Source organism: Biomphalaria glabrata, chromosome 8, assembly GCF_947242115.1.
Source record: "Biomphalaria glabrata chromosome 8, xgBioGlab47.1, whole genome shotgun sequence".
Lineage (NCBI taxonomy): Eukaryota > Metazoa > Mollusca > Gastropoda > Planorbidae > Biomphalaria > Biomphalaria glabrata.
Window position 1 is genome coordinate 25,602,792 of NC_074718.1, and position 13,168 is coordinate 25,615,959.

Consider the following 13,168-nt stretch of genomic DNA (forward strand, 5'->3'; position numbering starts at 1 on the left):
AAGAAACAACATAACAAAACAATGATTCTCAAAGTTTAGTATTTATAAAACGTTTCCAAGGTTGCATATAAACGTAGGGGTACAAGATGTCCGGCAAATAGATCACATGCCTTCTTTTTACAGGTTAAGATAAGATAATTTTATTGATCCAATCAAATGGAAATTCAGTTTGACTACAATTGACAACTTCAGCGTAACTACTTTACAAAAACAATATGGATGAATAATTCAAACAACATTCACTCACACACATACACATTCACAACCAGCGCTTTATGAATTTGACTTCTATGTACTTCACGATGACGACGGCTGATCTTGTAACACTCTGACCGATAGTGGGATATATGAGTTTTTAAATCTTTCTGTTTTAGTCCTAATGGAAAGGAGACGACCACTTCGTTCAGATCTTATGTAACAGTGGTTTAATAGGTTTAATGTGCAGGTTATCTTTAACAGTTCTTGAGAAAGCTAGCGCGCAGTTATAAAGCTTTGAATATCTTTCATAGCTACTGGCAGATAGACCAAGGTATTGAAGGTCCACAGCAACAGGCTTGGGAGCAGACCCAACGTTGTCTTGATCTGTCCGACTCATTGAGGTACTTCTACCAGGTACTCTAGTAGTAAAAACTTGAGTCACATTATAGACTTCTTCTCTTGTTTCTTCATCAATCCGTCTCCTTTCAACTCGGTACTCATCGTTGAGATCAGCGCAGCAATCGTTGTCACTTTTCTTGTCTTGGAAGCCACACTCGTACAGATTGTCAACAATACAGGATCAGACAGCGCTACAGCCCCTAAAGCAGATTGTACTGCCGCAGCATGTTTACGTAACAGTTCGTTCATCAAAAAGTCTATTTGGCCTTCCCATGTACTTACTTGCGACCCAATAGTAGCCTATGTATTTGTCTCAGCATGGTATTGATCTTTTCTTGCATGCGGTCAAGACACCGTCAAGACGACCAAGGAGTTTATCAGGCTCTGGAAGGTCTCTGGATCCTCGTTTTCCTTGTCGGAGATGTTCTTTGAAAGTATCCTCATTTTTTTTCGATGCATCTCAGTCCTCACCATCGGAGCTCTTGTTTCAATTCTTTCAAATCAAACTCGGAAAGCAGTTTCACAGATGCCATAAAAAAATCCTACCTCCACCTATAAACCCTCACTGACACCAATGTAATAGATTTAAAAAAAAACAACTCAACGATGAGACAGGTGTTTATTTAGGACATCACAAACGCATAATAACAAGGTATGCCTTAAATAAATCTTCATAAGACCCTAGGCCCTAGACCTAGGCTAAACTGCGTTGTCTCTCTAACCCCAACATTCCTTCTACGTTTAGTCTCTAACAGTGCACGAACTTGGATGGCGGTGTACAAGGCAGGGTTATAACAATACATTCCGGTTTAAAAACGCCAATCACTTACAAATAATGTAGCATCATTAACTAAAGGATAGTAAATTGTTCAGTTGTTTGACTAGTACTGTAACTTGCAATTCATTTTCAGTACAGAAAGATGACACGTATATTAAATAAGTGTTCCTATATATTCAAATCTTTTCATGTGCAATCTGCTGCACAGAGCTTCTCAAGTCGCGGCACAATGAACAAAAGAAAAATTAAGTAGACTCTCAGTTATCTTAGATACATTCTTGTCACAAAGTACTATCTTAAAAAAAACTTAATCTGAGATTTAATATTTGTAGTTTTACAGCTTAAAATTTAATTTACATTTATTTTCGTTAATTACAGCTTAAGCATTTTTTTTTTTATTTCTTAGCCATTTTTTATATCCTCCTTTGTAAGTATTTGTCATCCTTTCTTTCCTTCTTGGGACATGCATGTGTCTGGTAGCCGTTAAACGTAAACACGTTGTTTATCTTCAGAATTAGTCAAGAAACTACTCTACAGCTAAAAAAAGTGAAAGTGAAGCAATAACTTAATTAAATCCGCACAAGCGGTAATCAAGATATGCAAGAAGGTATATTTAGATCTTCACTACAAAAATAGCGAGAGTTGTGACTCTTGACAGTCCAGAAGTTTTAAGCTTGATATGGAATCTATTTCTGTGGATTTGTTACTGAAATTAATTACTTGGGATATTGTGTGTATTGATATTCAAAGCTTATACTGAATCATTCTGCTACAAAGTCTATACATGTTATTCTTCGTACTTTCCATTCTAGGGTGAATTTAAAACTTTGCACAAAAATTCATTGCCTCTAACAAAACATTAATCAATTGAAATATCGACCAATTATTTTATCATTTAGTTTGTTTTTAGATGTAATATATAGTTAAAACGCACTAAAGCTAAAGAAAGCAATACTTTGTGTAGAGAACTAAACGATAATGATTTCAATATAGCAAGAGTAAAATAAAATAATTAAATGTTAATGCAAAGATTAAATCTAGTTCATACACATTGAAAGAACCCCTCCGGACAATGATCTCAAGGTCTAGACAGACTCAATTACAACAGAGGAGGTTACCATGGCTATTGCAGTCCTACGAACAACAAAGAACCGGGGCTAGACATGGCGTCAGCAGAAAAATATTAAAACACGGGGGACAGTGCCTTGTTGACAGAATGACTTATCTCTTAAATCTCCGTGGGCAAACTTCGTAAGTTCCTGAATACTGGCGAAAAGGAGTGACTGTACTGCTTCCTAAATAGGGCAACTTGGCAGATTGCAACAACTGGAGGGGTATTATCCTCATCTCTGATCCAGGCAAAGTTTAATTTTCAGCATAGTTCTGTTGTAGTAACTTCAACAGTCTGTAGATGAGACGCTCAGAGAAGAGTAAGCAAGCTTCCGAAGAGGCAGATCATGTGCGGAGCAGATCTTCGTTCTACTAAATATCATAGAAAAAGTCTTGAATACCAACAACGGCTAACGATAAGTTTCGTAGATTTTAAGAAAGCGTTTGATAGTGTCCACCGAGAATCACTATGGAAAATAAAGAATATGGCACCCCTTAAAAATTCGTCCAGATCCTACAACACTTATACAGTCAATCTAGCTACTGCATTAAAACAAAGAAACAACAGAATTCAGTCTTAGGCTACTTCATTATCTCTATTATTATGGAAAATGTATCATGACAAAGGATCTTTTATACCTAAAAAGGTAAACCAATCACGAAGCTTTTTTATGAGAATATATACAAATTATAAAATTTGTAATTCAAAGCGGTCGTTTTGGCGATGACTCCACCGGCCTATAGATGACGATCTACCTTTCCATCGCCCAAATGCCAATTTAGCCGGTCCGCCCATGAAACATAAGCATGGTCTGGTTTTTCTTATTAGTGTGACTTCCTGTCAGATTAGCGTAATTTTAATGAGCAGTCACATGGAAGAACTATGAAACAGGTGTCTGATGTCTGTATAATACATACCATTAAAGCGTATTGATGACATTCTGTGTCTCGTGGTATTGTATCAGCTCTACTATCTATCTATCTATCTATCTATCTATCTATCTATCTATCTATCTATCTATCTATCTATCTATCTATCTATCTATCTATCTATCTATCTATATCTATATTTATAGTGAGAGAGAGAGAGAGGGGGGATGGGGAGGAGAAAAGGAAAAGTAGAGAGAGATTGAGAGAGAGAGAGAGAGAGAGCGAAATAGTGTCCTACGTTGTAGAAATGTTTATCTCAGCGTGTCGTGTTTTGCGCGTGGACTTGATTACTTCTGTAGCTTACAGGCAATGAATGCTCCAAGGTCATCGAACAGTGATTGTGTGGTCTCGTATATGGATCCGTCTTTGAATCACGATAAGAGGATTAGGTAACTGGTAAACAATCTTCTCAAGAGGGGTAGTGGGTCAGTAGTTTATTGCGTTTCATACAACGTTGAAAGAGTTATGTTACTTGATATAGTTGTAAATTTGTTAATGGTTGGACATCACAATCCAAACCTTTTGATCAACACTATTGCACGATGAGTGATCTTGCTAGAATCTAGAGAAAAGCATAAGATTTGTTTTTGTTGTTGTTTATTTTACAAACCTTATACCACCACCATCATCATCAAACTCCATTTGAGTGAGGGCTTGAGAGGCTCAAATCCTCTCTTGCTAAAGCCCTGGTCAGAAACACTGCTGTATTGCATAGTGCATGCATGTCGAGAATTTTTGGTTTCCCAGACCTGTCGAGACGGAGATCAGCAAGCCTGGGGCAGTCAAACAGAATATGAGGCACGGTTTCCTCTTCTTCCCCTCAGCGGGGCACCGTGAATCGAAATTTGGCCGTAGCCGTGAGAAATATGAGCCAACGGGACCTGTCCTGCATTGTGCTATAATAGCTTTCTCAGGCATGGACAGCCTCCACCACGGAGGAGTGCGGTCAGGGCGTCAAATGCGCTCCCAGACTCCACAGGCTTTTTGGGACTTGTCCCAGCACTCAAACCACTTTTCCATTTCTGTTTTTGAATTATAGCCAGTGCATGGTGGAAACTTACAGCCTGTTTGGTGGGTGGAATTAGCCCTCCCTGTTGGGCCAAGGAGTCTGCAATAGTGTTGCCAGTCAACCTATGTGACTCAGTACCCACTGCATTATTACAGGGGTGCTATAGCATTGCTTTATGCTGTGTGAAGCCGTGATGACAGTGTCGATATTGGAGGGCCATGGTCCAGGGCTTTGCAAAGCCTGTAGTACAGATTTTGAGTCAGTGACCACAACGATCTGTGTTGCCCTCAAATGTCCCTTGCCGAGTTGAGAGTCAATGGCTTTTAAGGCTTCACATACTGCCATGGCCTCGGCATCAAAACTGCAAACATTATCACATGGTCAAAAGATTTTGACTGAGTCAGAGCCAAGAAAGTCAATGTAGGCTCCATAGTCTGCTCTTCCAGAATCTATCGATGTTGACCTGTCAGTATATACCAATAAGGCACTGGGCTGTAAGGCGTTAATGGTCTCCAGTGCTAGAATTTGAATATCGTTAGATGAACGACTTAGCTTAGTGGCATTAGGGTCTACTAGTTTCATGCGTATGTCTGGGGTCGTTGGGAGACACCAAGGGGGAATGTTTTGTCGGTTGGTGGAGAGGCCATCTTTATCATATAGTCTAGAGGCATTATATATAAAAGACTGCATCTGGATACGTAATCTGCATCTCCAACCATCCACTAGTTTTCTAGCTAGGAGGTTTTCACCCAGCCTTTTATACCGCTCAAAGCAAGTCAGTGCTGACCTTTCCCTACTAAGGTTTAGTGGACCTACATTAGCCATTATTTCAGCCGCATTTACTGGGCTTGTCCTAAAGGTTCCACACACAAATCTTAGTGCTTGGGACTGTATTTTATCAAGTTGTTCAAGAGCTGTCCTAGAGCCATAGATTTGCACAGGTAGGCTGTAGTCTATTTGTGATCGAACTGCTCCTAAATAGAGTGATCGGAGCATGTCTGCTCGGGCTCCCTACTTCGTGGATGCCAGCTTCGCACAATGCAAAGTTTCCCTGAGGCCTTTCTTACAACATCCTGGATGTGCTCACACATTTTTAGTTTGCGATCTAAAGTTACACCAAAGTACTTGAGTAGCTTTTCCATGCTGAGAGCCACTCGTTGAGGGAGAGCTGGAAAGGTTGCCGGAGAATGCCAGTCCCGAGCGTGAACAGAGAATAGACCGTCTTTGGGGTGTTTATTTCTAGCCTCCATTTTTGTGTGTATGAGCAGAGCGTATGTAGATCTTCTTGCAACACTTTTTGTATAGAGGTTGCGCTCCTTACGGGTTTCCAAAGGACAATATCATCAGCTTATAGCAGCTTTTGGCATTTTAGCTGAGCCGGTAGGTCATTTATGAAGGCAGTAAAAAGGACGCATAACTGGACGGAGCCCTGGGAGAGGCTGTGCTCGAGGGTCATTTCCCATGAGAGAGGAACGGAGATAGCCGGTCAAGAGATCATGTGTGTTCCCCAAACGGCCAAAAGACTAAAGAATAGGTGAGCGTGAAGGAGGCACGGATAAATCAGGCTAAATCTACATAACATATCACCATCTAGCAGGGGCGGACTGGGCATCAAAATCGGCCCGGGCATTACCATATAAACCGGCCCACAAATGGCATGTCATATATTTTCGGGGGGAGGGGGGACTTTTACCAACTTCGCAATTTTTTTTTCAAAATGGCGCTGCACTGTGGCGACATGCAATTTGTGCTTTCATTATTATTATTATATATATATATATATATATGTATATTAGTGTGTGTGTGTATGTGTAATTAATCTTCATTACATTCTGATCTATCATTCTATCAAACGTTTTTTCTACCCTAGAATACTCTCTTCCTATAATTAGTGGAAAGACAGTACACACCGCCAAAGGGCAGCTAGGGAGTCCGGGGCAGCGCTCTGAGTTTCCCCCGGTGGGGTCCGGGGCGAAGCCACGTAACCAAGAATTATTTCCGTGATTTTAAGCATTTAAAATGCATATTCTGAAGTATCTACAGTGCAATTAGCCTGCTACTCTTCCGCTAAAAAAAATCAAAAACCAAATCTGCTATTCAATGGAGACCAGCGACTGGTAGAAAATGGTAAAATACTTTAGTTTTTGTATTGGAGGGGGAAGGGAAACCACAAAAACCCTTTTGGCTACGCTCATGAAATTTGGTGACTGTAGTTTGCTTAAGTTGGCTGCACTGGGGCAGTTAGTAAAGTTTCCCTTTCAGACAATGAGGTCTGAGGCAACTGATGGTTTGAAGACCATCCCGGCTACGCCCATGTGTTATATTACAGGTGTAAGCCTAATTCTCTACAAAATATATAATGTTTGATCACGCATCGAAAACTGGATGTATGCATTCGTAGGATTACATAAAGTATTCTATTTATACATGTATGTAGTCTGAAAACTATAAACAATACAATAGCAGCCTAATGAGTTTGAAGCTTTTTGGTATTACTTATAGATTACAGACGTTTCTTAAAAAAAAAGATTGTTACGTCTTACGCATTTCATGTGTTAATCTAGTCACGTATGTTGATCTGTGACTTAAAATATGCTAAATAATTGGTTTTCCTGGCTGACTCAGGCAACCCATTCCATTAAAAGATAAAGAAAAAGCAGAACGGTTAGAGATGCACTTACTTAATGTGAAAAGCTCTTGATTACTCCTAGTACATTCTCAAAACGCGATTTGTATATGAATATACCATGACCCATTATTTAAAATATAAATTTCCTTTCATTAAATATCGGATGTGACAGTGCTATATAAATTATTGTAATTATTGTAATAATTTTCATCATTAATGACTTCATACTAAGTTGCTCGACCGACTAACCCACTCTTTAGTGGACGAGGTCTTATCTGAAAGCCAATGTGGTTCAGAGCCGGTAGAGGTACATCTGACATGATATTTGTTCTGCGACAATTACAAGAAAAATTCAAAGAGCAGAACATTAACCTATACGCTGCCTTTGTGGACCTCTCCAAGGCTTTCGACACGATCAGTCGCGATGGTTTGTGGAGGTATTTGGCCAGGCTGGGATGCCCATCTACGTTCCTATCCATTCTCAAGCAGCTTCACATGGGACAAAGAGGCCAGATCAGACACAATGTTGCAATTTCTGATCACTTCCCAATAGAAAATGGCGTGAAGAAGGGCTGTGTACTTGCTCTTACTCTATTCGCTATCTTCTTTGGCGTAATGTTGGGTCAAATGAGGCAGCGATTGCACGAAGGCATCTATATCCGGTTTCGTTCTGACGCAATGTGTTCAATTTAATTTTCGACGTCTACTATCCCATACAAAAACAAAGGAGACGGTCATAACGGAGCTTCTTTATGCCGATGATTGCGCCCTGCTAGCTCACAATGAACATGACCTCCAGAACGCGGTAGACGAATTTGCACACGCTTCCGCCTCTTTCGGTCTATCTATAAACCTCGGGAAAGGTCATGTTCCAGAAGTCACCCAATAAAGCATACTTAGCCCCAATGATCACCGTAAACGGACAGCCCTCTAATGTGGTAGACCACATCACATATCTAGGTAGTATAGTGTCAAATGACACCTCACTTTCAAGGGAAGTTGATAACCGTCTGGTCAGGGCCAGTAGCGCTTTTGGACGCCTTCAGGCGAGAGTTTGACGGAACAGATCGCTCCGCCTGCCTACAAAAATCAGTGTCTACCAGGCGGTGGTTCTCTCAACCCTTCTGTATGGCTCGGAGACATGGACACTATACAGGAAACATTAAAGATTTCTTGAGTGCTTCCACCAAAGATGCTTGCGCTCCATCATGGACATACGGTGGCAAGACCCCACTACAAATAGCGATGTCCTTGCGAACGCCGGTATGGATAGTATAGAGGGACTTCTTTTGGTCCGATTAGTTACCCTGGGTAGGGCACGTATCCCGTAAGGGATACGAACGTATGCCAAAAGCAGTCTTTTTTGTGATCTAAAAGGTGGTCGACGTAACAGAGACGCCCCACGGAAACGCTTCAAAGACTTTCCTTGGCTGACATAGAAGAGAGCACCTGGTTGCATGCGGCCTCAGAACGAGACAGCTGGAGGTCACTCACGAAGGCCGAGGGATACACATTTGAGACCAAAAGAAGTCTACTGCCGAGGACAAACGCAGAGGGCGAAAAGAAAATCTAAATCGACCACCTGTGGACAATGGTTATGTTTGCCCTGGATTTGGCAAAATATGTAGGTCTCAGCTGGGGCTGCGCAGCCACGGGAAATACTGCATTCCTCACTAATCTTCGGGCTCGAAGACTAGCCTTATTATTATTAATAAGCATAAGTTTGCCATTAATAATAATAGTATAAAAATTGATTTAGATCTAGATTTATTTTTTAATTAATTTTTTTTTGTAAGCCCCAAGTGCAGTATTTTTAGATCAATATGTTATTAAAAATAAACAAATAGAAACTTACTTTTTCTTTTCAAATCGCAGAAAGTAGAGCTTTATACCCCATATTGAGCTGTGAATAAGTTGGGTGGTTTGCAATTTCGCGGCTGTGTGTATGTGTTAAAGTTAATTTCTATTAAGTATTGTTAAAGAGCTAATTGTCACGCCTATCTTTTTTTGCTGCGTTATATCAATACTTAACCTCTCTCATCCCTCTTTTTGGTTAAATTTCATTGGAACCATTAAAAGATGGAGGAGGGAAGGAGCGAAAAAAAAATGGGATTGCCATCAAAGGCCCATGCCGACCAGTAAAATGAGTAGGCCAAACACAACCTCGAAGACATCAAAGCAGTCCATGCCGCTCGTGCATAGCAGAAACAACGGTCTAACGTTTTGCAAATGATAATACGTACAGTGTATAGTGTATTTTTTGTTTGTTATATTCTTGTTGAATTTCAAACAAAATTAATTGTAATAAGAAAAAAAAAACAACAAGAAAACGTGTTCGGGCCTTTGTGTCTTGCTGCTGTCACTTTTTTTTTCAGTTGTCTGCATTGAAATTTTTTTTTTCTTTGGTAGCGACCAGACCGGCCCATTTGGTACCGGCCCACCGGGCATTTGCCCGTTTGCCCATATAGCCAGTCCGCCCCTGCCATCTAGCAAGCAAAAGCTTTTAAAAAAAATAAGAGACAAAAACAATATATTACGAAACAAGGTTACAAAGACAGTTTGTGTGTAGACACAAACTCAAAATCGGCCCCCGAAGTGGTCCACCCAGGCAGGTAAAAGGCAGGTTTCAATATTTTTAGAAAGATCATCAGAATGAAATTCTATCAGACAAATGACAGAGAAGAATGGAGAAAGAAGGTTGACGGACCTTGTGTGGTGCCCCAGCGGTCCACAGACCAAAGGATAGGTGAAAGTGAATGTGACGTTAGATGTAAACCTGGCCTAACTAATGTCTTATAATGAATATCTAATTGCTCTAATTGTTTTGTAAAGGGACAATCTCTTATTCCTCAAGAAAAAAAAAACATTTCCGTGAAATTTTGTTTTAAAATTTCCTTTAGTTCATTTTTCTCTAGTAATGTGTGTGATATGTTGTTCACGCGATAATATGAAAAACTACTTATTAATTGTTGTTTTAAATTATGTCCAACTTATATGCATACTAAATAGATTTTTTCTCTTTTAAAAAAAAGTAATTTTTTTTATGTAAATGTAGGCTAGAAGTTAGTATAACAGAATTTACTTATCGTAGTAATACAAATGTAAAAAAATACAATTTGACACCAAAATCTTAAACTGTTTGCATAAATGTGTTAAACATATGGTAGATCGTGGTTTCCCTTACTAAGGAGCCTCCCATGATTATTACTATTAATAGTGAATAGTTATATTTTTATGAAAAAAATTGCTTGCATAAGTGATTTAAAAAAATAGATTTTTGGCTTTCAGAAAAGAAAAAAGTACCCGTTGCATCAGAACTATTAATGGTCTAAAATATTATGATGTCGGATTTTCACTATCATTTCTAGTTTACGAGATCTAAAGGGACTGACGGACAGAAGGACAGACAGACAGACATTCCACAAAAAAACTAATAGCGTCTTTTCCCTTTCGGGGGCCGCTGAAAATTGGGTAATTCATTGCCAAATCTAGAAGGAAGGAACACAAAACTTTTATTTTGAAGTTTCAAGTTTCTCTTGCCTGAATCAGACAATAACACACAATTTTACAATTAAAATCCGTTTATTACACACACAAAAAAAAAAGATAATTAGGCTATAACGACATTTCAACTTTCTGGCTGTTGTCAGTTTCATTTAAAAGAAACCTCCTGACATGATAACACCGTTTTAGTAATGGTTTGTTATAATTCAGATGTACGAATCAAAATCAAATTACAACTTAAAATAACAACAACAGCAACAACAACAACATCGATCACAAGACACGAAATAAACATCGTGGTCTAGACATATATATTCAGGAAATGATATCACAGACAGACAGTCTCGCATCACTCTCCTTTAACACACAAGGAAGTGTGCAGGTCAATGATCGCGATGGATAGTTTATATTGTCCACTGTGATAAGAGGCATGAGGACAGTCATGAATATTATTAAACGGATTTTTTGTGGGGTCTTGTTTATGGTGTACTTTGTACTGTGCCTCAAGGACCAATCTATCAAGTTCTGACAGCTAATCCCAATGAGATCATATGTTTGCGAAAAAATGTATGATAGAGATGTCCGCTAAGGTAAAGTGTCCCCTATAGTGCAGATGATGTAAAGGTCAACTGTTTCTATTGCCCAGGGTTAACGAGCAGGGTGTCATGTGACCAGCTCAACGACCTTTCCCCAATCTAATGTCAGATACCCATTAGAGTTATCTGGACTAAGGGACGCACTATAATCCTCGAAATTGAAAATCTCAAATTTTAATCTGAGATTCAAACACGAGAGCCCTTGGTTTGAAAGCAGCTCTTTAACACTCGGCCACCAAGCCCGAGCAGTGTCCATTTGGTAGATTGCAATTTTCCTTTTTTTTTCTTTCTTTATTTATGTATGTATTTATTTTTGCTGAACTGACGGCTCTTGATAGTTGACGTCTAATTAGCATGCCAGCCCCATCGATCACTTGAACGCCTTGCACCTGTGCTCACGCCTCTGGTCGACTTAACAATGCGGAGACAAGGGCGGCAACAGAGAACGGGTAGCGTGTTGGAGACTGGAAGAATAGTGGCACAATATTCATAAGGGACTCCCTGGTGTTTTCTTTTCTCCCTACTTCTTTTTAAAAATTGTTATTTGAAATACAAAGTCGGAGGCCGGTTTATAACGCACAGCTCCTTTACAATGTATTTCCCTCTCTATATATGTAGCTTTAGCATCTTTATGTATGCATACATGTATGTTATTCTCTTCTAATTCAGTTTCTCTCTTATACTCTTATCTCATTCGTTATGTCTAGGCCTATTTATTATTATGTGCACCAAGAGCCGCCCCTGAAACACATTGGCTTAACCATCCCCACCAGACGTTGCCGTTATATAAATACTTTATAAGCAAGCCACGTGGTGTCCCACTGACCCAGTTACGTTTAATCGCCAGCCTCTGTCGTCAGAGGAGCCCTAACTCAACAGTATTGATTTTAAATGCAAAATAATACCATCACATGTAATGATGTATACAAAGCTTATTTTTAAACACCAACAAAAGAGTCATCTTTATGATGGGCACAACTTACCCCGTTCAGAATCGAACAACTATTTATCAAAGTCCTGTTTACTCCTGCAGTAGCGACTAGTTTAATGTATTACATTTAGACTGGTGCACGCCTATTGTTGATTTAACGTTATTCACAGCACATGGCCAGAAAGACGAGTATCTGTATCGACAGTGCTCATCTATTTAGTCTCAGGTTAGTTTTCTTTGTTGTCATTTGTGTCCTCGTGCAGGGCGAACCAGAGTACAGCACAAAGCACCGGGAATGGATCGATCAACGAGCAGACGGCTCCCGAGTCGCCCTTATTTATCCATCATACTTCCCCAGTGATTCTCGGCGTTTTTTGTTTTTTTATTGCTTCGCCTTCCGCGAATACCCAAGTAAGGCAACCCTCCTTACGACTAAATAAAATACGCAGAAAGGTTTATAATAAATCTTTTATAATAATAATATTAATATGATAGAAACCCCCTTTTTTAAGTTGATAATTTTGTGCTAATCAGCCTTAGGAAAAGAGCTCTCGAAAGGTATAATATGTAGCACTTAGAGATTTAAAAAAAAAATTGTCATCGTACGGTTTGAAGAGAATTTTTGTGTGTGTCTGTAAGTTTATTTGGACCTCTGGTACAATAGGCAGCATATTCAGTTATGATTCAGTTAGTTCTAGAAATAAACAAACGTAAATTTACTGAAAATATCATTGAAAGAAAATAAAGTAAAACAAACAAAAGAAATCCTGTCAAACCAGTTTCTCCCGTGTGTGGACTTAGAGATGACCATTTACAAATATATTTATATATAGGCCTACAAAACTAACTAAAGACAAACTTGTGGTTAGTCTGCAGCGACCAAATAATGAAATATAACGCTAATCTGACCATCTAATTTTAATATTACTGACTCATGGCTGCTGGTTAACACATAGGCTACAATCCGCTACATCATATTACATCATGTTGTTAAAGGGATTTATTTGTATGTGCATAAGAGGTGAATCCTAGAATTAGTAAACTTAAAGTGAGAAGTTTACGAAGACAGTATAATATGTATTAT

General features: G+C 39.2%; 1 protein-coding gene across 1 annotated transcript in view; it reads right to left on the reverse strand.

Moving 5' to 3' along the window:
• LOC106067146 (uncharacterized) overlaps positions 1–12,361 on the reverse strand; it is a 36,000-nt gene extending 23,639 nt beyond the window's left edge. The window contains exon 1 of the mRNA XM_056039124.1: positions 12,137–12,361. The gene's annotated coding sequence lies outside the window, so the exon portion shown is untranslated. The remainder of the gene's footprint in view (positions 1–12,136) is intronic.
• Positions 12,362–13,168: the final 807 nt, after the last annotated feature.